Below are 25,799 nucleotides of genomic sequence, written 5' to 3'. Positions count from 1 at the left end.
TATCTTACTAATTTCGATGTGATAAAGTGCAAATCAAATTAACTTTAGTAAGATTTGTTTATCGAAGGAAAAGTTAAATTTCTCTGAATGCCTTATCTTTAAAGCACATCCTAACGGTTGCTTTTAGAACCAATTAACTAATTAAAAGCTCTTTGTTCGTAGCAGCCATTATTGTAAAAATAAACACGAAATCGAGTTGTTTGGTTTTAGATGCATTTTCTTCTTGTTGTATTTTGTGTAACTCTGTTAGCTAGGAACAAATTTAATGAAAGTTAATTAATGTGCTCATGCATTAGATACAATTCTGACAATGACATGAAGGCGGATTTAGTTTAAATATGAAAATAAAATACTGTATAATCTGTTCAAACAGGTTTTGACGTGTTCGTGAAATGAACGCAAATCTTTAGTCTGAGGTTTAAATTTCGAACAGAAATTTTTACGCATCCTAAACAGACAGTAAGCGATAGTTTTATTTACCCAACATTTTTGACTTTTCACAAGTCGAGTTAATGAACAGCACAACAAATCATAACAAATTTTCGTATAGAATAAAAAAATTATATTTCTGTCTGGACAATGACCTGATTAACAGAATTTATTCATTCCTGTTTACAGTAAGTTGTCCACTTTCAACTGTCCAATGACTCTAGGGCAGGAATAAAACATTTAAGTCATAAAGGGTACGGTATGGTACAACCTTGTTTATAGTGCGAGCCGCTTGATCATAATGGGTACGGTAGGGTAAACCTTGTTTCTAGTGCTTTGTAAGAGCCGCTTAGTCATAATGGGTACGGTAGGGTACAACCTTCTTTATAGTGCTTTGTAGAAACCGCTTGGTCATAATGGGTTCGGTTGGGTACAACCTTGTATATAGTGCTTTGTAGGAACCGCTTGGTCATAATGGGTACGGTAGGGTACAACCTTGTATATAGTGCTTTGTAGGAGCCGCTTCGTCATAATGGGTACGGTAGGGTATAACCTTGTTTATAGTGCTTTGTAGGAGCCGCTTGGTCACTGAAACTGCTTCCTGTTACGTCAGTAGTGGTCAGTCTGATGGCCATGATTTCCCGATAAGTTCCAACGATTGCTCACACACTTTTGCCATTGTAAGTTTCTAAGACAAGTTTTGGTAGGCCCAAATGTTGGACGGGCTTCTGGTCAGTGGAACTGCTGTGAATCCAATTTCTTCACCTAATTATCTCATAAAACAGGAGTTCACTTCGAAGTGTGTTTTGGAACTTACTATCTTTAAATGACTTGAAGCTTTGGTCTTTTGACATGTGAGTTTTAGCATTTGTAAATCACTGTTTAACGTTGGTTGGTTGATTTAGTGTTTTATGTCACAAAGCAGCTAGGCCTATCTGCACCAAATATCTGGTAAAAAGGTAAAAATAAAGTAAATGTAGTAAAATTCATAAAAGGAGATGAAGGTAAAACAAAACATCATTAAAAAATACAAAAAGCACAAAACCAATGTTGACATCCAGTCTAAAATGTTAAGAGAGAAATTACAGTAATAGAACCAGTCCTGGTTCCGGGTTATGTGTCATTATGGTCAGTATCAAAAAGTAAAGTAATAAAAGTGTTAAATGACATACAGCAAAATTGTAATAACAACTCGCCAGGATGACTAACGGGAAGTTCAAACAGAAGCGTTAGTCACCTGAAGTTGGCCTTTTCAGTCCTGGTTTGAGTTCTTTAATGTTATGGCCATTTTCCAATTTCAAATCAAACTAGAGAGATTGAGACTCTTAAAAGGGAACGACAATTAAAAAGGTGTAATGAATAAATATCAAACACTTATATGAGGTTAAAAAGATTAATGACCATTAAAAAAAGTAAAAACGTTATCAAGGTGGACAGTGTCACCATCACCAATAATACTGTCCAATGTTACAAACAGAACATGTTGAAAATAGTGCCGTCTTTGAGAGTCGTAATGATGACAAGAAAGTAAAATGTGGTTACAGTGATTTGAGTGTTACACAAACTACACACTGGTGCATCAGTTCCAGATAAAAGAAAACGATGAGTTAAAAAACTGTGACCAATACGTAGTCCAGTGAGAACAACTTCCTCCTTCCGAACATTACGGAACCTAGATGGCCAAAGCCCAATAAAGTGTTTTATTTGGAAAAGCTTGTTGTCATGTTGCTCACTCCAAGTCGACTGCCAGCTGGCACGGAGCCGAGCCTTGAATACAGGACCACAGTCCATGTATGGAATAGGCACAGTGGTGATAGCGCCAGAGGAGATAGATTTAACTGCCGTGTCTGCAAGCTCGTTCAAGCAAATACCAACATGGCCTGGTATCCAGAAAAACTGGATAGAAGTAGATGTTAAAGATAAATGGGACAGTCGGTTTTGAATATAAGTGAGAACAGGGTGTGAACTAACATGAAGAAATCCCAGGGCTAGTAGAGAACTAAGCAAGTCAGTATAAATAGTGCAGTTTGAGTACTGCTTAGCTTCTATGTGAATAGAGCAAGAGAAATGGCATACAGTTCAGTAGTGAACACAGAAGCTCTAGATGGGATTCTTCTTGCAACCACCGAACCACAACAAACCATGGCAGAGCCCAGAGAGTCGCCTGATTTGAATCCGTATAAATTGGAATGGAAAGATAGTTCAAAAAATGTTCAGTAAATAAAAGATGATATTTCCAATCGAGAGTATCTGCTTTCCTCAGATGACTTAAAGAAAGGTCACATTTGGGGACTGTAATAAGCCATGGTGGGATGGACTGACCAGTGGATACTGCAATGTTATCCAACGACAGACCCAACTCATCCAACTGCGCCTGAATACGAAGGCCAAAAGGAGCAATGGCAGATCATCTGTTCTGAAAACGTATGGCCCACCGAGGAAAGAAAACACAACCCCAGGTGGGATGCTTTGGCAAGGAACGAAGTTTCAAAGCATATTGTAAAGAGAGGTGCAAAGAAGATTCATGCATGAGACTGTGTATAAGCTCTGAACTGGGGAAGTGTGAAAAGTCCTGGGGCAAAGTAGAAGTTCTTAGTGATGAATGGGGTCCAGCATCTTTAAGGTCTAGGGTCTGGCTGAGCCACAGACCAGTGATCCATAGTCAAGTTTTGGTCGAATAAGAGCACGATATATCTTTAACATAGAACATCGAGCTGCTCACCAACTGGTGGTAGAGAGGGCACAGAGGATGTTCAGTGCTCTTGTGCATTTGACCCGTAACTACTTTAAGTGTGGTATAAAGGTCAGCTTAAGGTCAAGGATAAGCCCCAAGAACTTGGTCTCAGGGACCACTGACAGCGAAACTTCACCGATACGGAGTTCAGGATCAAGATGAATACCCCATTGGCAGCAAAAGTGGATGCAAACGGTTTAAAGAGAGAAATTAAAGCAGTTCACCACAATCCACTAAAGTACACGATTGAGGACAGTTTGTAGTTGCCGCTCAATATAACTCATGTTCGACGACTGACATGAGATGTGAAAGTCGTCAACATACAGCCCATTTGCAATAGTGAGAGGGAGTTGTTCAGTGATGGCATTTATCTTTATACTGAAAAGTGTGACACTCAAAACACAGCCCTGAGGGACTCCAAGTTCCTGTATAAAAGAACGGAAAAGTGTCGAACCCACACGAATTTGGAATCTTCTGTCGATTAAAAAAATTAATAAACATGAGTAAATGGTCACTAACCCATATGTATGTAGGTTTCGCAAAATGCCATACCTCCATGTTGTGTCATAAGCCTTCCCAATGTCAAAGAATATTGATACAAGATGTTGTCGTTTGAGAAAGTCTTCTCTGATTGATGTTTCAAGTCGAATTGGGTGGTCCGTGGTTGTGTGCTGTCGTCGGAACCCACACTGGGTGGGCGAGAGGAGGTTGTTTGATTCGAGGAACCAAACAAGACGAGCATTAACCATCCTCAATAAGGTCTTACAGAGACAGTTTGTCAAAGCAATTGGACAGTAGTTTGAAGGAATCTTGGGATCTTTCCCAGGCTTAGAGAAAGGTAAGATAATAGCCTGGCGCCAGGCATCAGGAAAACCATTCTCCTGCCAGATCTGGTTAAAAACAATTAGAAGAATATCAAGAGAAGCAGGAGATAAATCGTGCAGCATCTTGTAGAGAAGCAGGAGATGGATGGTGCAGCATCTTGTAGTGTACATCATCAGGTCCAACAGATGTACTGCCAGATCGATGAAGGTCCATGTTCAGTTCCACCAGTGTAATGGGACGATTATAGTCAAAGAGACAGTCAGTTCGAAAGGAAAGTCTTGATCTAGAACAAGCAAAAGTTCTAGATACCCGGCAAAAACTTTCACCTAGAGTATCAGTGATGTTCCGAGTATCAGTTACTTTCTGGTCGTCAGAGAGAAAGATCGAGAGGGGGACGGAATTATACTGCCCACTGACCTTTCGAGTATTGTCCCATATGACTTTGGAAGTGGTAGTAGAAGATATGCTGGTTGTGAACTTAATCCAAGATTCCTTCTGTCTTTGACGTCTTACCTACCTTGCATGTGCCCGAGCCCGTTGGAAAGCGATGCTGTTTGAAAGTGTGGGATATCTACGAAAAGTATCCCAGGCCCGTTTTTGAGCCTTTCGTGCCATGTGGCAAGCAGGATTCCACCACGGACGAGGATATAGTTGAAAAGGTGTCGAGATTTTAGGAATACATTGAGCAACTGCTTGTATAATACAGTCAGTTACTGCTGCTACACAATCGTCTATTGATGGCTGACTGACGATGGAAGGATCAAGTTCTGCAAGAGCAGTGAAAGTGAACCAGTCTGCCTGACTCAGCTTCTACCGGGACAAGCGGGTTGCGTTGCATCGGCCACGGCCAGTCTCTCTCAAAAGTATAGGAAAATGATCACTGCCTAGTGGATTATTGTCAACCCTCCATGAAAAATGGGAGAATAGTAAAGGGAAGCAAATTCAGAGATCAGTAGCAGTAAAGGACTGACTAGCTGCATGAAAATAAGTTGAAGAACCAGTAGTGAAAAGAAAAAGGTTGTGATCAGAGAGCATACACTCTACAGAGCGACCCCTCCTATCAATAACAGCACTTCCCCAGAGGGGATTATGTCCATTAAAGTCCCCCAGGAGTAGAAAGGGAGATGGCAACTGTTCAACGAGAGCATCAAGGTCTGATTGATCATATGTCTCTCCAGGGGACAGGTAGAGAGAACAAACAGAGATGGTATGACCTAAGGGCAGTACCCTACAATTTAGATAACCTGCCTTGATGGTGGAAGGTGCACGTGGTGATGTAAATGTCAAAACGTGGATATTTGCTGGCAGTGTGACTCCATCTTTGCAAGTGGAGCTGCGCCTCACTGCAGAAACTCATTGAGTGGAGAAACCAGCGAGAATCTCTGACTCGGGAACATTCTTCAAATTTCTCTCAACAATAACTCCTCGTGATGAATTCAAGGTAGCATGGTCAGGTTCACAATGTAAGCGGAGTTCACTATGTTGGGATGTGGATGTTTCAACCAATATGTCTCCAGATGGAAGCTTCTTTACTGACTTTGGAGAGCCAGCAAGTCCCTTTAGTCCCTTCTGAATAAAAAAGGGAGGTATTTGCCCTAAAGGTTTTTCTGAAAGAGAATGACCGAAGAAGGTCGAAACGTTGTTCGCTCTTCCATGTAAAACATTTTCTCAACCCAAACGAGCCGTTTTTGCATATATATCTCTGGATTTATTTGAGGTGACATTTTTGCAACGCTATCGGCTTTATTTAGCGAATTTTACTGCTTTGATAAAGAAATCTGAAGGTTTCCAGTTTCGAACTCAATATTACTTAACCATCCCATTGTTGGATTATAGTTCCACAGAAACAATCTGTTACTTTCTCTCCAATGTATACTGTGGCGTAAGTTCTATTAATTCGAGAAACCATAGTTTTATGTAAATTTCAAGAGGCTCGTGTAAATTGGGCTTATAAACCATCCAATTTATGAAGTTAGAAGAATAAAGATAGTGCACATTCCTACCAATAGATGGCAGGAAGTACAAAATTTAGTGGCGTGTATTATTTTATATTTTTTATTGGGAACAAAATACCATTGCTGTAGCGAGTAAGTGAATATACATATATTTCTTAATATAAACAGAAAGTGACGTCTACTATTTTAATTACGATTATTTTCTTTTTTACACTAAAATGTTTTATTTCGCTGAAAAAATATATTAATTAACCACGGATTACTAGGCCTAATTTATCCTTTTTATTCACTAGAATGCAGTAATACTCAAGGAGCTCACTGGTCTGTTGGCTTATGACAATAAAAACTGGGTATCGAAACGCTTAGTTGACAGATCGTGGGTAGGCAATCTTTTAATTTGACTACAAATAAACATACTCTTACCAGTAGACCACTTCCACTTCCTCAATTTGGCGAAACTTGTGTATAGAGAAAGATTATTTGTCGTCCGTAAATTCTTTACTTCACTAAATTTGTACATCCTAGAGAAAAAAAATTTCACAACTAATTTAACAGCTGGTCTATTTAATTAAACAGTTATCAATTAGTGATTGTGACAGGAGCAGCACATATTATTCAGATAACTAAAGCTCTATTTTATATCAACCAAGTTTGTTTTACAGAAACTGTCGAAGAGTATTTCCAACAAAAATAAACTTCTACAAACCTAACGAAATCATAATTTTATTATATAATGTTTAATTGTCTTTAGAAAAACCAAACCTAACGAGAAACATTAACCACGTTGTCTCGGACACATATTTATAGATACAGCACTGCATATATTCCATTACTAGGCATTACTTTCTGAAGAAAAAAAAAAATTTTAACTATAATAAAGTCACGTGACATACGTCAATTATGTGTTTTAAGTGTAATCGCCAATACAGTTAAAAAAAACAACCCTTTGATACAGAGATAGTAATAACCCAGCAACACCCAAATTATAAATCACTCATTCTGTAACTGACGCAGGTTATAAACTATTCATTCTGTAACTGACTCAGGTTATAAACCATTCATTCTGTAATTGATCGTAAAACCGTGAAGGATGACTGCCTCCAACTCTTAGATGGTAAATTCCCCAGTTCAAGAGAGCGACAGTTTCGAACTTTTATACAAGCCCGACTCGCTCAGTCAGGTATAGCGTTTGTTTTAGTGACGAAATATTTCAGCTTTTAACTCCTGCTCTGAGAGTCGTAAACGATGGACCTGCTTTGAGAGTATATTTCCCACCGACACTAGAGGGGGTAGTCAGGATTGATGAATGATGTACAGTTCTTCTTACTCACGGTTGCTAATTAATCTCTTATTAATTAAACTTGAAATTTTGTTCGTATATCTTAAACAAAATTGTTAATTACTCTAATATTACTGGTGGCCTCTATACATTAGTTCGGTTACTTTAATTATCACATCTCATCTTTATTATTGTATTTGCTATACGAATAAATAAATGAATTTAAGATCATTTGTTGTCATGCAAATGTTGATTAATCCGTCCTGAGAAATCAGTAATTTGAAAAATAAGATATATGTCACTTCTCTAAATTAAATCTACAAGTTATTCACTGCAAACACAATCACATTTCTCTTTGTTTGATGGTTCACATTCAAATCCTAATTCACTCTTATCGCTTGGTAAAAACAAGAGTGAGGCCCTGCATGGTCAGGTGGTTAAGGCACTCAACACGTAATCCGAGGGTCGCGGATTCGAATCCCTGTCACACCAAACATGCTCGCCTTTTCAGCTGTGGGGGCGTTATAATGTTACAGTCAATCCCACATAGCAAAGAGCAGCCCAAGAGTTGACGGTGGGTGGTTATGACTAGCTGCCTTCGCTTTAGTATTACACTGCTAAATTAAGGACGGCTAGCGCAGATAGTCCTTGAGTAGCTTTGCGCGAAATTCAAAACAAACCAAAAAGCAAACAAACAAACACGACAGTTCCATCTACAGCGTAAAAATCGCACTAGCAATTACAAGTGTAAGAGTTTTATTAGAACGCTGTCCTCACCTCCCACCTTGAATCGTCCCTAAAGCTTTACTGAGCTAAATTCCCAAATGATTTTTCTCGAAATAGAAAGTTTTGCTTCATGAATATTAGATCCAGTACAGATCCTGTACGATAGCGTTTAACACTATTCGTCTTGGTTATTGACTTTGTAGCTTCCAATGCCCACGTTGTCAAGTTAAAGCTACAAACAAAACCTACTGCTACATTCAGTCCACTTTACGTCTGTACTATTAATAATTAATACCCAAATCACTCGGCGCGAGATTAGAATGTTTCCATGGAGACCCAGAGCTCGCGGAATTAATTAGAATCTCGAGCATCCTTTCTTTGTTTTTTCTAATTATCCCGACTCTTACCCCAGAACTAAGTTTGGACTCAGTGAACTATATAAAGTCAGAACAAAAGACTTATTTTAGTTGGACACACACACAAAAAAAACGTTTCGGTCTCACGATAAATAACAAAAGAATTCTCAGGCTGGGTTTATTAGTTGAACGTAATACAATAGCCAATCCAATCAGATATTCCTCTTACGAAATCACTTGAAAGATTACACAACACTCTTACGTAACAAAAAATCGATATTTGTTTCTTCTAGCTGTTTTTCGTTTTCGATTTTGAATATATTTCAATGTTTCTTAAAAAGAAAGCACTACATTTTCAAACACTGTTCTCTGTTCTGTAGTCAGAACGTTGTTAATAGTCTTTGGTTCGCTTTATATATACAAAAACGGCTCGTTTGTGTTGAGAAAATATTTTACGTAGAAGAGCGAACAACGTTTCGACATTATTCGGTCATCGTCAGGTTCACAAAGAAAGAAAAAGGTAGCTGACCGGAAGCTGACCACATGTTTGGAATGGGTTGTGTAACTGAGTGTCGGAATGTAGAGGGCGGTGTTAGATGTTTGAATATATAATTTTATATTGTTATATTTAATATAGGTATAAAGGCGTTCCTTTATATTCGTTTATTTTGGGTTTAAGTTGTTGTATAAGTAAGGCTTCTTTAATTTTGCGTTTCTTTGTTTCTTTATTTAGTATTTGAGTGTTTTCTATGGTTATGTTGTGTTTATTTGACTTGCAGTGTTCGAAAACGTGTGAAGGTGACTTTTTATGTTCTTTGAATCTGGTGGCATTCTCCAAATATGTTACATCAGCCAGCTCTTTCATCAAAGACTCTTTTAATTTCAAGTTTAATCTAAATCAAATTAATCATAAAGCCTTAACACAGTTTCGATGTTATATCCATCTTTACAGAAGTTCCAACCACTGAAGCCTGCAAGATAGCCTTAGAACTCTGTATCGGAGACCCTAACCCAACTATAGACGTTCCCAGCAACCAATTAGCAACCCTCATAGAATTCACCACGATAAAGACAAACTTCATGTTCAACAACCACAACTATATACAAACAAATGGCTTAAGCATGGGCAACCCAGTATCACCAGTTCTAGCCAATATTTTTATGACACAAGTTGAAACACAAGCAGTTAACACAGCATTACATCCACCACTATACTGGTACAGATATGTAGATGACACGGTTGCGGGATTCAAATCTACAGAACACACACTTAATTTTTTCAATCACATTAACTCCATACATCCCAACATTAACTTCACATGTGAACAGGAAGAAAGCAATCAAATATCATTTCTTAACCTCAAAATTACAAGAACCGACACACAATTCAAAACAGAAATCCACCGAAAAATCACCCATACTGTACTATACATTCCTTGGGACTACGCCCATGAAACAAAACAAAAACTCAACATACTAAGTCACCAAATAAACACAGCCATAAAACTATGCTCACCAGATAAAATTAACCATGAATTAGACAAAATAGAACAATACTTTATCAACATCAATAAGTTTCCTCCACATCTAACACCGCCCTCTACATTCCGACACTCAGTTACACAACCCCTTCCAAACTTATGGTCAGCTTCCGGTCAGTTACCTTTTTCTTTCTTTGTGAACCTGACGATGACCGAATAAGGTCGAAACGTTGTTCGCTCTTCGACGTAAAATATTTTCTCAACCCAAACGAGCCGTTTTTACATATATATTTCTATACAAGTGGGTTTTCTCGACATCAATGATTATTATTTGGTTCGCTTTGTTGTTGCTGTTCTGACTGGTTTGTTTTGTTTTCGTTCTGTAGTGGGGCCTGGCATGGCCTAGCACGTTAAGGCGTGCGCTTCGTAATTTGAGGGTCGCGGGTTCGCGCCCGAGTCGCGCCAAAACATGCTCGCCCTCCCAGCCGTGGTGGCGTTATAATGTGACGGTCAATCCCACTATTCGTTGGTAAAAGAGTAGCCCAAGAGTTGGCGGTGGGTGGTGATGATTAGCTGCCTTCCCTCTAGTCTTACACTGCTAAATTAGGGACGGCTAGCACAGATAGCCCTCGAGTAGCTTTGTGCGAAATTCCAAAACAAACAAACAAACGTTCTGTAGTCAGAACGTTATTAATAGTCTTTGGTACGCTTTGTTGTTACTGTTCTAATTGGTTTGTTTTGTTTTCGTTTTGTTGTCAGAACGTTATTAATAGTCTTTGGTTCGCATTGATGTTGCTGTTCTAACTGGTTTGTTTTGTTTTGAAAACAAAATTTTCCCATCATATTTCTTGAATATGTTGAACTCATTTCTCATCTAAATTACTGAAGTTTTTATTTCTCTATTAGTGATATAAAAATTATAAATTTAATCGCATGTTATTACGGTTTTTAGTACTAGATGGCGATACTATAGTGTAACGTAAACCACGTTACTATTTTAATATTTATTACAGACTGAAAGTAAAAGACCAGTCCTTCTCGGTAACCTGGAATAGTAACAAATAGATCATATACTTATTTAGATTGGATATCAATAATATGTAACACTGGTGCTATTCATTCATTATTATAAAAAGTTAAGGTAGAAAATATCTTCAAAATACTATTGGTAATTTCGAAGTTCAGACTTTTATTCAATTCGCCACTTGTCACTCAACCATCCATATATAACTTTAACATTAAAAAAATAACCACCCTGCACTCTTTAGTCATCACAACAACGTGTCATCTCTATTTCTTACTAGTTCTTACGATAGTCTTGTGTACCGCATGAATCAGAAATGTTGAGTTTAAGATAGTAAGAACTGTACTCAAATTATTTACAATATAGTAAATGTTGTGAATGTGCGGACTTTTTCTTATACCAAAGCCACTTCAAGATATCTACTGAGTCCACATAGGGGAATCGAACCACAGATTCTATCTAATAACATCTGTACTCTAGTTGTTTACCATTTAATAAGAACTGTACTCTTATTGTTTATTTTCTAATAAGAATTGTACTCTATTTGTTTAGTATATAATAAGAACTGTACTCCAATTGTTTATTATCTAATACGAACTGTATTCTAATTGTTTATTATCTAATAAGAACTGTAATCTAATTGTCTATTATCTAATAAGAACTGTACTCCAATTGTTTATTATCTAATAATAACTGTATTCTAATTGTTTATTATACAGTAAGAATTGTACCTCAATTGTTAATATATAATACGAGCTACACTCTAATTGTTTGCTATATAATAACTGTACACTAATTGTTTAGTACTTAGTAAGAACTGTACTTCATTTTTTTCAAATTTATTAAGAATTGTACTCTAATTCATTACTATCTCGTAAGAACTATACTCTAATTGTTTTCTATCTAATAAAACTGTATTCTATTTGTTTATTATCGCATAAGAACTGTAGTTAATTGTTTACTGTCTGATAAGAACTGTACTTTAATTGTTTACTATCTGATAAGAACTGTACTCTAATTGTTACCAATATAATGAGAACTGAACGCTAACTGTTTATAATATAATAAGAACTGTAATTTATTTCTTTACTACTAAGTAAGAAATGTACTCTAATAAATTACTATCTAATAAAAATGAAACTGTTTACTATACAAGAGAAAATGTACTCTATGAGTTTATTATTTAGTAAAAACTGTAATATAATTATTTATTATATAATAAGAACTCTAGTTGTTTACTATATAATAAAAACTATATTCTAATTTTTACTGTATAATAAGAACAGTACTCTAATTGTATCTAATATTAGAAAAACTACACTTTAATTGTTTAATATTTCGTCAGAACTGTAATCTAATTCATGCCTATTTAATAAGAGCTGTACTCTAATTGTTTACTGTCTAGTAACAACTTCAATAACTTACTATCAAGTAAGAACTGTATTTCAGTTGTTTAGCATATAACAAGAACTGTACTCTCATTAATCACTTTATAATTAAAACCGTACACTAATTATTTACTATCTATTGAGAACTGTACTTTAATTGTTTACTATGTAATAAGAATTTGTACTATAATTACTTATCATCTAATAAGAACTGTACTCTGTTTACTATGTAATAAGAATTTGTTCTATAATTACTTATCATCTAAAAAGAACTGTACTCTGTTTACTATGTAATAAGAATTTGTACGATAATTACTTATCATCTAATAAGAACTGTACTCTGTTTACAATGTAATAAGAATTTGTTCTATAATTACTTATCATCTAATAAGAACTGTACTCTGTTTACTATGTAATAAGAATTTGTACTATAATTACTTATCATCTAATAAGAACTGTACTCTGTTTACTATGTAATAAGAATTTGTACTATAATTACTTATCATCTAATAAGAACTGTAATCTGTTTACTATGTAATAAGAATTTGTACTATAATTACTTATCATCTAATAAGAACTGTACTCTGTTTACTATGTAATAAGAATTTGTTCTATAATTACTTATCATCTAATAAGAACTGTACTCTGTTTACAATGTAATAAGAATTTGTACTATAATTACTTATCATCTAATAAGAACTGTACTCTGTTTACTATGTAATAAGAATTTGTACTATAATTACTTATCATCTAATAAGAACTGTACTCTGTTTACTATGTAATAAGAATTTGTACTATAATTACTTATCATCTAATAAGAACTGTACTCTGTTTACTATGTAATAAGAATTTGTTCTATAATTACTTATCATCTAATAAGAATTGTACTCTGTTTACTATGTAATAAGAATTTGTACGATAATTACTTATCATCTAATAAGAACTGTACTCTGTTTACTATGTAATAAGAATTTGTTCTATAATTACTTATCATCTAATAAGAACTGTACTCTGTTTACTATGTAATAAGAATTTGTTCTATAATTACTTATCATCTAATAAGAACTGTACTCTGTTTACAATGTAATAAGAATTTGTACTATAATTACTTATCATCTAATAAGAACTGTACTCTGTTTACTATGTAATAAGAATTTGTACTATAATTACTTATCATCTAATAAGAATTGTACTCTGTTTACTATGTAATAAGAATTTGTTCTATAATTACTTATAATCTAATAAGAATTGTACTCTGTTTACTATGTAATAAGAATTTGTACTATAATTACTTATCATCTAATAAGAATTGTAGTCTGTTTACTATGTAATAAGAATTTGTTCTATAATTACTTATAATCTAATAAGAATTGTACTCTGTTTACTATGTAATAAGAATTTGTTCTGTAATTACTTATCATCTAATAAGAACTGTACTCTGTTTACTATGTAATAAGAATTTGTTCTATAATTACTTATAATCTAATAAGAATTGTACTCTGTTTACTATGTAATAAGAATTTGTTCTATAATTACTTATCATCTAATAAGAACTGTACTCTGTTTACTATGTAATAAGAATTTGTTCTATAATTACTTATCATCTAATAAGAATTGTACTCTGTTTACTATGTAATAAGAATTTGTTCTATAATTACTTATAATCTAATAAGAATTGTACTCTGTTTACTATGTAATAAGAATTTGTTCTATAATTACTTATCATCTAATAAGAACTGTACTCTGTTTACTATGTAATAAGAATTTGTTCTATAATTACTTATCATCTAATAAGAATTGTAGTCTGTTTACTATGTAATAAGAATTTGTTCTATAATTACTTATAATCTAATAAGAATTGTAGTCTGTTTACTATGTAATAAGAATTTGTTCTATAATTACTTATCATCTAATAAGAACTGTACTCTGTTTACTATGTAATAAGAATTTGTACGATAATTACTTATCATCTAATAAGAACTGTAATCTGTTTACTATGTAATAAGAATTTGTTCTATAATTACTTATCATCTAATAAGAACTGTACTCTGTTTACTATGTAATAAGAATTTGTTCTATAATTACTTATCATCTAATAAGAACTGTACTCTGTTTACTATGTAATAAGAATTTGTACGATAATTACTTATCATCTAATAAGAACTGTAATATGTTTACTATGTAATAAGAATTTGTTCTATAATTACTTATCATCTAATAAGAACTGTACTCTAACCGTTTACCATTTAGTAAGACCTGTAGTCTAATACTTTGTGATGACGAAAAACCCACTTGTAGAGAAAAGTATATATATGTAAAAACAGCTGTTTAGGGTTGAGAAAAATTTTATGTAGAGGAGCGAACAACGTTTCAACCTTCTTCGGTCATCGTCAGGTTCACAAACAAATAAAGAGGGAACTGACCGATAGATGACCACATGTTTGAAGGGGGTTGTGTAACTGAGTGTAGGAATGTAGAGGGCGTGCTTAGATGTTTGAATATATTTATTAATACAGGTATAAAGCAGTTCCTTTGTATTGGTTTATTTTGGGCTTGAGTTGTTGTATAAGTAAGATTTCTTTAATTTTCCGTTTGTTTATGTTTGTTTCTTTATTTAGTATTAGCGTGTTTTCTATGTTTATGTTGTGTTTATTTGACTTGCAGTGTTCGAAAACGTGTGAAGGTGACTTTTATGTTCTTTGAATCTGGTTTCCATTTTCTACTTGTTTCTCAATATAGAAGTCGTGGCAGTTATTACATTGTATTTTATAAATAATGTTGGTGTGGTGTTTGTCAGTGTAGTTTTACATAGTATAGACCTCAGTTTTGTGCCTGGTTTTGAATAAATTTGGTATTAACTGGAATGTCATATTTTGTTACTAGTTTTTACCAAATGTTGGTTATATGTCTGCTGATGTCGGGAATATATGGTATGCAGCAGTATGTGGTTTCGTGATTTTTTGATTCGTGAGATATATTTACTTTTGTTGGTTGATTTTGCTTTATAGTCTAGGTGTGTGCGTATAATGTTTTCTACGGTTTGTGGAGGAAACTTATTGATGTTGATGAAGTATTGTTTTATTTTGTCTAATTCAACGTTAATTTTATCTGGTGAGCATAGCTTTATGGCTGTGTTTATTTGGTTTCTTAGTATGTTGAGTTTTTGTTTTGTTTCATGGGCGTAGTCCCAAGGAATGTATAGTCCAGTATCGGTGATTTTCGGTGGATTTCTGTTTTAAATTGTGTGTCGGTTCTTGTAATTTTGAGGTTAAGAAATGATATTTGATTGCTTCTTCCTGTTCACATGTGAAGTTAATGTTGGGATGTATAGAGTTAATGTGATTGAAAAAATTAAGGGTGTGTTCTGTAGATTTGAATCCCGCAACCGTGTCATCTACATATCTGTACCAGTATAGTGGTGGATGTAATGCTGTGTTAATTGTTTGTGTTTCAACTTGTGTCATAAAAATATTGGCTAGAACTGGTGATACTGTGTTGCCCGTGCTTAGGCCATTTGTTTGTATATAGTTGTGGTTGTTGAGCATGAAGTTTGTCTTTATCGTGGTGAATTCTATGAGGGTTGCTAATTGATTGCTGGGAACGTCTATAGTTGGGTTAGGGTCTCGGATATAGAGTTCTAAGGCTATCTTGCAGGCTTCTGTGGTTGGAACTTCTGTAAAGAGGGATATAACATCGAAACTGCCCATTAAGGCTTTATGATTAAGTTGATTTAGATTAGACTTGAAATTAAAAGAGTCTTTGATGAATGAGCTGGCTGATGTTACATATTTGGAGAATGCCCATGTTATGTATTTACCAAGATTGTAATTAAACGATTCATATGTGGACATTATTGGTCGTAATGGACAATCTGGTTTATGAGGTTTGGGGATGCCGTATATTTGTGGTGTGCGTGAGTCGGTTTTACGTAGGTAGGAATAAAGTGTTTCCTATCTACTAAAAACTACACTATAATTGTTTATCGTATAATAAGAACTGTACTCTAATTGTTTATTATTTAATAAGAACTGTACTCTAATTGTTTGTGATATAATGAGAACTGTATTCTAATTGTTTGGTATACAATAAGAACTGTACTCCAGTTGTTTTCCATATAATTAAAACTGTACTGTAATTGTTTACTACTTTGTGAGAACTGTACTCTAATGGTTTACTGTGTGATAAGAATTATACGCTAATTGTTTATTATCTAATATGAACTGTATTCTAATTGTATTTACTATTTAGTAAGAACTGTACTCTAATTAGTTCTGATACAATAGAACTGTACCTTAATTGTTTACTACTAGGTAAGAACTGTACTCTTATTCTTTGCCATTTAGTAAGAATTGTACTCTATTTATTTACTATGTAGTAAGAAGTGTACTCTGTTTGTTTACTATGTAGTAAGAAGTGTACTCTAATTGTATATTGTATATTAAGAACCGTACTCTATTTGTTTTCTATGTAGTAAGAAGTGTACTCTAATTGTATACTATATATTAAGAACCGTACTCTCATTGTTTACTATGTAGTAAGAAGTGTACTCTATTTGTTTTCTATCTACTAAGAACTGCACTCTGTTTACTGTTTTGTAAGAATTGTACTCTAATTGTTTATTATTTAGTAAGAACTGTACTCTGTTTGTTTACTCTGTAGTAAAAAACTGTTCTCTTATTGTTTATTATGTAATAAGAATTGTATTCTAATTTTTTACTATTTAGTAAGAACTGTATTCTAATTGTTTACTATATAGTAAGAACTATACTCTAATTGTTTACCATTTTGGAAGATCCGCACTTTAATTAATTACTATCTAACAAGAACTCTACTATAACTGTTTATTTTCTAGTAAGAACTATACTCTAATAGTTGACCATTTAGTAAGAACAGTATTCTATTGTTTACTAATGTTGGGAAAACTGTACTATTATTGGTTCCTGCTTGAACGTGGGAATATTTGTTTCACTACAATGCTGTTAGGCTTAAAGTGTATATATAATATAACTATTGAAAAATAAAACGTTTTTCCTTACGTAGTTGAAAATCCGAACTTATCATAGTTTTGAGTATCACTTTTGCCTCAAGATGGATCTTTTACCTTAAGACTGAAAGTCGTTATACAAGATTATAATAATATCTGTTGTTGAAACAAACAATTTGTTTACACTTTCCTTTCGTATGTCTCAAACTTCAGAAGTTAACGAGAGGAAAACCTGAGATAGCGTATAGAACAGCTAAGTAAAGCATTTCTGTAAACGTTTTTCGATAGCCAGGAATTCAGCAGCTCTTCTCTCTAGCTAGTAACTCTGTCGTAAGATAAGACAGCTTATGATATAAAGATAGAAAATATCCTGGTAATGATAGTACAATCGAGGTTGCTAAACATTCGCTCCAATGCATTATTACAAGAGCTCCCTCTGGAGATAAGTCGTTTTCCAAAAAAAAACCATATTGTTGTACGACTTGTTTCCTGATAAGAACATCCATATAATACAATTTCTGTTCATACCTTCTTCAACAGTGCTAGGTAAAGAAAAGTTTCACGTTTGCCTTTTTATATCTTCAGAGCTCCTCGTCCATTGTAATGGTTTCTTAGTAACAGTCACTAACAGTGTCTTTATGTCTGGGCGTAAGAAATCTTCGTCTATGAAATATTGAAAGGGTATTGTGATTTTCGACGAAAATTTCTGAGAGGCCAATACGTTTGTTATCTGTACTCAAATAGTTTTATCTTCTTTCGCAAACTTTTTTCTGCAATGAATACAACTATCATTTGAAAAAAAAAAAATTCTAACTGAGAGAGTTAATCTAAGCAGTGGCTAGACTCGACCATTTTTAATATAGTAAAGTCCAGCACTATATTGAATTTAGATTTTTTTTTCATGTTATCTTTACCCAGGGTTACTGGAAATACCTAGATCGCTAAGACTCAGTGATAAGTGGTTGCTCGTAAATTAGACTGGTATTATTTTATTTAACAACTCATATAATCTCGCAAACGTTATTCAAAAACGTTTAAGAATTTCCTAAGTACCAAACTAATGTTAATTTGTTATTGGCGACTGTATAAACAGAAGCACTGGGTTTACTCTTATAAAGTTCAACAGTAAATGTTACAGAATATCGAAAGTTATTTTCCGCCAACCATATGTCTAACATGATTACAAGCCAACTGTAATGAGTAATTCGTTTTCTAAGACGTGTTAAGGAAATTTTACACGGTAATTAAACACACCAGCTAACATGAGACGTGTTAGCCCTACCGTTAGGTCTTACATACCACAATTCGCACACCATGGTCGTTCGAGCTCGTGATAAATGTTGCACGGAGACTGATACGCCTTTAGTTTAATTAATTAATAACCAACATAACTTATGTTTATACAAAACAAATTGGATTAAAATACAAGGTTCGAACTTAACACGGTGCAACTCTTAGAACTGAGAATAAACCAGTTTATCAAGTAAGAACTAAAATATTCAGTTTCATTTATAAAGCAAAAAACATCTTTATGTATGAATTAACTGACAAAAATGTAATTTTCCATCCTACAGTTAGAATGTTTTCTGCAGAAGCGAAAATTAAAATATAGGAAGATTCGAACCCAATCACTACCCTAATAAAACATGCTTTAAGCAAGTACGAAAAAAACAAGCGTTTTTGGTTCGGTTTTCACTATAACTTGTTATTTTTTATTAAACTATATGCATAGTAGTAAACATCAAAATATTCGTTCCCTTAATTTTAAGCTTCCTAGAATCACCGTAACTATAGAAACATATGTAACATCAAAGAACATTGTAATAATAACAACACCACATGTTAAATCAAACTACACTAAGTAATAACATATTTGGAATTAAACTAAATTGTAATAATAATAAGATAGGTTAAACTTCATTGTAATAACAATAACATATATGGAGTTAAGTTACATAGTAATAATAACAATAACATATATGGAGTCAAACTACATTTCAGTGGCAATAAAATATGTGATATTAAACTACATTTCAACAACAATAAATTATGTGATATTAAACTACATTTCAAAGACAATAAAATATGTGATATTAAACTACATTGTAAAAACAATAAAATATGTGATATTAAACTACATTGTAATAATAATAAAATATGTGATATTAAACTACATTTCAATGATAATAAAATATGTGACATTAAACTTCATTGTAATCACAATAAAATATGTGATATTAAACTCCATTGTAATAACAATAAAATATGTGATACTAAACAACATTTCAATGATAATAAAATATGTGATATTAAACTCCATTGTAAACACAATAAAATATGTGATATTAAACTCCATTGTAATAACAATAAAATATGTGATACAAACCACATTTCAATGATAATAAAATATGTGATATTCAACTCCATTGTAATAATAATAACATATGTGATACTAAACTACATTCCAATGATAATAAAATATCAGTTAAATTACATTGTAATAATGTTAAAATATGCAGAGTTGGACTACATTGTAATAATAATAATATAAGAGTTACGTTACGTGACTTTGTAATGATATTAAAATATGTTAAATGAAACTACATTGTAATAATAATAAAATATGTGGTTTTAAATTACATTGTAATAATAATAAAGCATCAGTTTATCTACATTGTAGTAATAATAAAATATGTGGACTTAAACTACAATAAATAATAATAAAATACCAGTTAAAATACGTTGTAATAATATTATAATATGTGGAGAAAAAGAACATTCTAGTAATAATAAAATATGAGTAAATGTACATTGTGTTAATGATAAAATATCAGTTAAACTACACTGTAATAATATTAAAATATGTGGAGCTAACCTACATTGGAATAATGAAAAAAGCATTGTGTTATTCTGCATTGTAACAATAAAAATATGTGTACTTAAACTACAATGTAATAATAATAAAAATGTGTTCAACTACACTCTAATAATAATAAAACATCAATGAAATTACAGTTTAATAGTTATAAAGTATGTGGAGATAATTATTTTGTAATAATAAATAAATATGGGGAGTTAGATTACATTGTAATAACAATAAAAAATCATATTTTAACTCTATCAAAATATGTGGAGTTCAACTACTTTCTGATAGTTATAAAATCTGTGGAATTGAACTGAACTATAATAATATTTAATATGTTGAGTTAAACTACATTGTAATAATAAGAAAATATCAGTTAAACTACATATAATAAGAGTAAAATATATGGAGTTAAACCACATTGTAATAATAATAAAATACATTGAGTTATTTTGATTGTAGCAGAAATAAATTATGTTGAGTTAAACTACCTTTTATTAATAATAAAATATCAGTTACACAACATTGTTATAATGTTAAAATATGTGAAGTTAAACTATATTGCAATAATTGAAAATTTTCAGTTAAACTACATTGTAATAATAGTAAAATATGTTTAGTTAACTACATTGTAATAATTGTAAAATATCAGTTAAATTACTCTGTAATAATAGTGAAATATGTGGACCTAAACTACACTGTAATAACAATAAAATATATGGAGTTAACCTGCTTTGTCACAATAATAAAATATGTGGAGTTAGGCCACACTATAACAACAATATATAGGAGTTAAACTCCATTGTAATAATACTAAAATATTTAAATTATTCTATATTCTAATAATAAAAAATATCTCGAGTTAAACTATAGTGTAATAATAATAAAGTATGTGAAATTAAAATACATTCTAATAATAACAAAATATGAGTTGACCTACATTGTAAATGTGTGTTTGTAGTGTGTTTTCTTATAGCAAAGTCACATCTGGCAATCTGCTGAGCCCACCGAAGGGAATCAAATCCCTGATTTTAGCGTTGTAAATCCAGAGACATACCGCTGTACTAGCGGGGGTCTACATTGTAAGAATAATAAAATATATGTAGTTAAGCTACATCATAATAGTAATATAATATCAGTTAAACTGCATTGTAATGATAATAAAAGATGAGTTAAATTACATTGTAGTCATAAAAATAACATATATGGAGTTAAACGACATTGTAGTAATGATAAAATATTTGGAGATAAACACTTTGTAATAGTAACAAAATATCAGATACAGCACATTGTAATAACATTAATATATCAGTTAAACCAACGTCTGATAATAATAACATGTGTGGAATAAAACTACATCATAATAATATTAAAATATGTGGAGTTAAACTACAATGTACTAATAATGAAATATCAGTTAAACTACTTGGTAATAATAATAAAATATGTGTCGGTTAACTACATTGTAAAAATAAGAAAATGTATGTACTTTTAAGTCCACATTATAATAATAATAAAATACGAGTTAAATTAAGTGTAATATTAAAAATATCAGTTAAATTACCTTAAGGATATAAACTACTTTCAGTAATAATAAAATATAAGTTAAACTGTATTTTAATAATAATAAACTATCAGTTAAACTACATTGCAACAAAAATAATATGTGTAGAGTTAAAGTACATTCTAATAATGATCAAATATGTGGAATTAAACTACATAGTTAAAATACAAAATATGAATCAAACTACATTGTAAAGATAAGAGTAACATATATAGAGCTAAATATAATGTAACAATAATGAAATATGTGGAGTTACGGTACTTTATAATATTAATAAACTGTCAGTTAAACTACATTGTACTAACAATAATATAATACATGGAGTTAAAGTATACTCTAATAATAATAAAATATCACTTTAACTATATTGTAATAATAGTAAAATATAAGTTGAACTACATTGTAAGAATGTTAATATATGTGAAGTTAAATTACGTGTAATAATATTTATGTATGTAAACTTTAAGTATATTATAATAATAAAAATATGAGTTACATTACGTGCAATAGTAAAAAATATCAGTTAAATTACCTTGTAGTAATATTAAAATTAGAGTAGTTAAACTACATTGTAATTTGTTTGTTTTTGAATTTCGCACAAAGCTACTCGAGAGCTATCTGTGCTAGCCGTCTCTAATTTAGCAGTGTAAGACTAGAGGGAAGGCAGCTAGTCATCACCACTCACCGCCAACTTTTGGGCTACTCTTTTACCAACGAATAGTGGGATTGACCGTTACATTATAACGCCCCCATGGCTGAAAGGGCGAGCATGTTTGACGCGACGGGGATGCGAACCCGCGACCCTCAGATTACGAGTCGCACGCCTTAACACGCTTGGCCATGCCGGGCCTACATTGTAATAATAATAAAATATGTGGAAATAATATGTCATGATAATAAAAGATGTGTTAAATTATATTATAGTAATAATAACATATATGGAGTTAAACTACATTCTACTAACACTACAATATGTGGGTTTAAACTACATTATGGTAATGATAATATATGTGGAGTTAAACACATTGTAGTAATAACAAAATATCACTTAAAACACATTGTAATAATGTTAAAATATCAGTTAAACCACCATCTAATAATAATAATAAAATATGTGGAATTAAACTACATCGTAATAATATTAAAATACGTGGAGTTAAACTGCATTGTACTAATAATAAAATATGTGCAGTTTAACTACATTATAATAATAATAATATATGCGGTATCAAGTTACCTTGTAGTAAATACATTTCAGTTAAACTAAATTTCAATAATAATAAAATATGAGTTAATCTCCATTATAATAATAATGGAATATGTATAATTAAACTTCGTAGTGACAATAATAAAATACAAGTTTGACAACATTGTAGAGAAAATAACATATATGGAGATAAACTATATTGTCATAATAATAAAATATGTGGAGTTAAACTACATTCCAATAAAAATAAAATACGTGGAGTTAAACTATATTGTAATAATAATAAAAACAGATATGTTCTTCAACTAATTTGTAATAAAAATAAAGTTGGTGGAATTAATCTACATAGTTATAATAGTAAAATACTTGTCAAACTACATGGTAATAATATTAATAACATATATTGCGTTAAAATACATCGTAATAATAATAAATTTTCAGTTAAAGATTATTGTAATAGTATTAAAATATCAGTGAACCCACACTGTAATCATAATAAAATATGAGGAATTAATCTAAATTTTTGTGTTAATAAAATATTTGGAGTTAAAGTACATTGTAATAATAATAAAATATTAGTTAAACTATTGTAATAATAATAAAATATGTGGCGTTAAACTACATAGTAGTAATTAGAAAATATGTGGAATTGAACTGCATTGTAATATTAATAAAATGTGCAGAGTTAAACTACGCTGTAATACTGATAAAATATGAGAAATTAAAGTACTTTGCAATAATAACAAAATATTACTTAAACTACATTGTAATAGTGATAAAATTTTAATTGATTTACATTGTAATAATAATATAAGAACTGGAGTTACACTAACTTATAATATTATAAAATATCAGTTAAGCTACATTGCAGTAGTAATAATATCATATATGGAGTTAAACAACATTGTAATAACAATGAAGTGTGCGGAGTTAAACTGCATTGTAATAATAATAAAATATCAGTTAAACCACGTTGTAATAGTGTTAAACTATGTGGAGTTAAACTACATTGTAATAATCATAAAATATGAGTTAAATTACGTATAATAGGAATAAAGTATCAGTTAAATTACATTGTAATAATGTTACAATAAGTGTAGTTAAACTACATTGTAATAATAATAAAATATGTGAAGTTAAAATACGTTGTAGTAATAATAAAATATCAATTGTTGTTTTGAATTAAGTACAAAGCTACACAATGGGCTATCTGTGCTCTGCCCAGCACGGGTATCGAAACCCGGTTTTTAGTTTTGTAAGTCCGCAGATATACCGTTAAGTCACTGGGTGGCAAAATATCACTTAAACTACACTATAATAATAATAAAATATACAGAGTTAATCCGCATTGTAATGGAAATAAAATATGTAAAATGAAACTACATTGTAATAAAAATAATAACATATATGAAGTTAAACTATATTCTAATAATAACAACATTTCAGTTAAATTTCATTGTAATAACAATAAAATATCTGGAGTAGAACTACTTTGTAAGAATGATAAAATACGCGGAATTAAACTACGTAGTTATAAAAATAAAATATGAGTCAAACCACATAGTGATAGTAATAATAACATGTATGAAGTTAAACTACATTGTAATAATTAATAAGTTCGTGGACTTAATCTATATTATAATAATAATAAAATATTTGAGTTTAAACTATATTGTAACAATGATGAAATACGTACAGTTAAAATACAATGTACTAATGATAAAAAATGTGGTGTTAAACTACATTGTAATAATAAAAGAATATTAGTTTAGCTCCATTGTAATAATAACACAATATGTGGAATTAAACTACTTTTCAATGATAATAAAATATGTGATATTAAACTCCACTGTAATAACACTAAAATATGTGATATTAAACAACATTTCAATGATAATAAAATATGTGATATTAAACTCCATTGTAATAATAATAAAATATGTGATATTAAACTCCACTGTAATAACAATAAAATATGTAATATTAAACTACATTGTAATAACAATAAAATATGTGATATTAAATTCCATTTCAACGATAATAAAATATGTGATATTAAACTATATATTAATGATAATAAAACATGATATTAAACTCCGTTGTAATAATAATAAAATATGTGATATTAAACTCCATTGTAATAATAGTAAACTATGTGATATTAAACTGCATTTCAACTATAATAAAATATGTGATATTAAACTACATTGTAATAACAATAAAATATGTGATATTAAATTCCATTTCAACGATAATAAAATATGTGATATTAAACTATATATCAATGATAATAAAACGTGATATTAAACTCCATTGTAATAATAATAAAATATGTGATACTAAATCACATTTCAATGATAATAAAATATGTCATATTAAACTACATTTCAATGATAATAAAATGTGTGATTTTAAACTCCATTGTAATAATAATAAAATATGTGATATTAAACTCCATTGTAATAATAATAAAATGTGTGGAGATAATCCTCATTTACAATTTACAAGTAAGACTGGAAGGAAGAGGTTATAGTTGTTTTTTAGCAGATAAAACTCTCCAAGTGACTCTTACTGTGTCGTTTCTTTACCTTTTTACGGGTATTTGATCTTTCTGGTGTTAACCACTTTGTAATCAACTCCGAATCACCCAGCGGAAACCCACCCACCGACCCCACCGCACGAGCTTCCTCTCTTTGCAACAGATGAAGTCTGATCGATATGTTTCAAAATGTCACGTGACTCTCTGCAATGCGACATTGGTGTCACGTGAGGATATCGGATACTGAGCTGTATTCTGTATTTATATTCCACATCCAATTTTAACGGTATTCTATAATTATATTCCACATCCAAGCTTAACTGTATTCTATATTTATATTCTACATCCATGCTTAATAAGAGAGGTTATTTTGTATTCACATCCATCCTATATGTCAACTACAGAATAATGAATATAATCTCGTTCATGTTATTCAAGCATGTGC

At 31.5% G+C, this 25,799-nt stretch overlaps 1 long non-coding RNA gene across 1 annotated transcript; it reads right to left on the bottom strand.

The window, feature by feature from the left end:
- Positions 1-455: 455 nt before the first annotated feature.
- Positions 456-25,799, bottom strand: LOC143237609 (uncharacterized). The gene is made up of 4 exons (XR_013020162.1): positions 25,404-25,799; positions 20,985-21,119; positions 6,367-6,464; positions 456-1,377 (listed from the first exon to the last, which is right to left on the bottom strand). It is a non-coding gene; the product is annotated as an uncharacterized LOC143237609 (long non-coding RNA).

This window comes from Tachypleus tridentatus, chromosome 13, assembly GCF_004210375.1.
Source record: "Tachypleus tridentatus isolate NWPU-2018 chromosome 13, ASM421037v1, whole genome shotgun sequence".
In the NCBI taxonomy this organism is placed as follows: Eukaryota; Metazoa; Arthropoda; class Merostomata; order Xiphosura; family Limulidae; genus Tachypleus; species Tachypleus tridentatus.
The sequence above is the reverse complement of the archived record's forward strand: the minus strand, read 5'-3'. Positions and strand labels throughout refer to the sequence as shown.